This window comes from Dasypus novemcinctus, chromosome 29 (genome assembly GCF_030445035.2).
Source record: "Dasypus novemcinctus isolate mDasNov1 chromosome 29, mDasNov1.1.hap2, whole genome shotgun sequence".
Taxonomy (NCBI): Eukaryota; Metazoa; Chordata; class Mammalia; order Cingulata; family Dasypodidae; genus Dasypus; species Dasypus novemcinctus.
The window spans coordinates 32,513,679-32,515,971 of NC_080701.1; the positions used below are offsets into that span (position 1 = coordinate 32,513,679).

The window sequence follows — 2,293 nt, forward strand, 5'->3', positions numbered from 1 at the left end:
TGGGCCTGCCTGCCCTCCTGGGCAGCCCTCCCCCTTCCCCAGCCCTCCCGTTCTTCAACGCCGAGAGAGTGGGCTGGGCCAGGGCAGGTGCTGACAAGTGACGGGTCTGCAGGTGGGCTCGGTGTCCTGTTCCAGGGGCTGGTAGGAGGCACAGGTGTGAGACGGTCCCAGCTGGGGGGTGTTGAACTCGGCACTAGGGGGTGAGGATTAACCACAGCAGCCCAGACTGCTGCTCACTTCCTTTGTCGCCGCCTGCCACCCCTCCCCAATAAATGCTAATTAGCCTACCCTTCTCCCCCCCACCCCCGCCCCGCCCCGCACCTCCTCCAGTCAAGGGAGAAACTCAAAGTTTAGGTAAACTGAGGACAGACCGCAGAGTAGAGTCTCTGCCCCATTCTTAAGGCCCTTGATACTTCTCAATGAATGTCCCTTTACTTCAGCTGACACTCATGGTGACAGGTTTTTGGTTTTTTTTTGGAGGTACCGGGGATTGAACCCAGGACCTCGTACACGCAAAGCACACACTCAACCACTGAGCTGCACCTGCTCCGCCTACGGTGGCAGTTTTTACAGCATTGTTGGTGACATTTCCTTTTCGTACATTGGGAAACAGACCAGAGAAGTGAAGGGACTTGCCCCGAGTCACACAGCCTCCAAGTACCAGCACCGAGGCAAGGAGATGGAAAAAACCCAGAGCCCAGGCCTAGAATTCTCCGTACAGCTTCCCACTGGGGCCACCCCCCGCCTCCCCGCAGGTACAGCGCAGGAAGAGACAAGGAAGGAGCGCTGTCTCACCCACGCGACAGCCCCAGCCACGCCCCAGAGCCCCCTGCCCCAGCGCCTGCTGAGCCCCGGGCCGAGCTGGACTGCTGGCCTGTGCGCCCAAGGAGAGGCAGGCTGGGTGCCCTCCCAGCAGGAGCCTCGTCCTCGGGCTCAGAGGCCCTGCCAATCTCCCCTGGTCCCCCCACGGGGCCACGCGGGCAGCTCGGGTGGAACTCTCCAAACCTGCCTCTCCCTCATCGCTGCCCGACCTCCCGGTGATGCCTGCACCTGGCGGACCTCAAGGCCTGAGCTCTCTCCTCCTGCTGGTCCTCGGAGCCCCCCACCCACCACCACCTAAGACCGAGGGCAGGAGAGGTGCCCCCACCCACCACCACCTAAGATCAAGGTCAGGAGGGGCAGCTTTAACAACTGAGCTGGAGCTGGTGGGATGTGGCCTGAGGTCAAAGTTTCCCGGATGACTAAGCCAGAGCCAGAGCCCGTCCCACCCAAGAGGGACGTTAGGGAACCTCCAAGGAAGGGCAGCGTTTGAAATGGGCCGCAAGGGCTGGGAAGCGTGTGGAAAATGGAAGCAGAGGGAGCAGCACGAGAGAAGCTGGGAGAGCCTGGATGTGTGTGGAGAACTGCGCAGGCCGGCCCGGGCGTTTGGATGTCTCACGGCTTGTTGCAGCCGAGCCTTGGCTAGCAGGGACCCTGGGCTAGCAGGGACCTGGGCGAGCAGGGACCCTGGACTAGCAGGGACCCTGGGCGAGCAGGGACCTGGGCGAGCCACGCACCTCTTCTGGGTCTCATCTGTGGAATGAGGAGGTTGACTCGATGAGTCTCCAGGACTCCTTCCAGTTTTTTTGTTTTGTTTTGTTTTTTTTTTTTTTTTTAATTTTTTTATTTTTTATTGACTTTGTAATAATATTACATTAAAAATATATATGTGAGGTCCCATTCAACCCCACCCCCCCACCCCCCCTCTCCCCCCCCCCAACAACACTCGTTCCCATCATCATGACACATCCATTGGATTTGGTAAGTACATCTTTGGGCACCTCTGCACCTCATATACATTGGTTCACATCATGGCCCATACTCTCCTCTATTCCATCATGTAGGCCCTGTGAGGATTTACAATGTCCGGTGATTACCTCTGAAGCACCATCCAGGGCAGCTCCATGTCCCGAAGAAAAATATGGAACGCTTCACGAATTTGCGTGTCATCCTTGCGCAGGGGCCATGCTAATCTTCTCCGTATCGTTCCAATTTTAGTATATGTGCTGCCGAAGCGAGCACTCCTTCCAGTTTTGACATTCCTGAGTTCCATTCCCTCGAGCTCCCAGAGCGAGCCCCGCACCCCCAAACCAGCTCGACTCCTTCTGGCAATCCGCACCAGCGAGGCCCTTTGTGCCGGGGAGGGCGGAGCTGGGAATGGCCCCTCCGTGGGGCTGGGAGCTGGACACCGGGAGGTGGCTGGAGGTGGCTGTGCTTGTTTGTCCATATGGGGGGATAACAGACAGTTTTGTGG

General features: G+C 58.3%; 1 non-coding gene across 1 annotated transcript; it reads right to left on the bottom strand.

Annotated features, from left to right (window-relative positions):
* Positions 1-1,954: 1,954 nt before the first annotated feature.
* LOC111760981 (U6 spliceosomal RNA) lies at positions 1,955-2,061 on the bottom strand. Its single transcript, XR_002794486.1, has one exon. It is a non-coding gene; the product is annotated as a U6 spliceosomal RNA (small nuclear RNA).
* Positions 2,062-2,293: the final 232 nt, after the last annotated feature.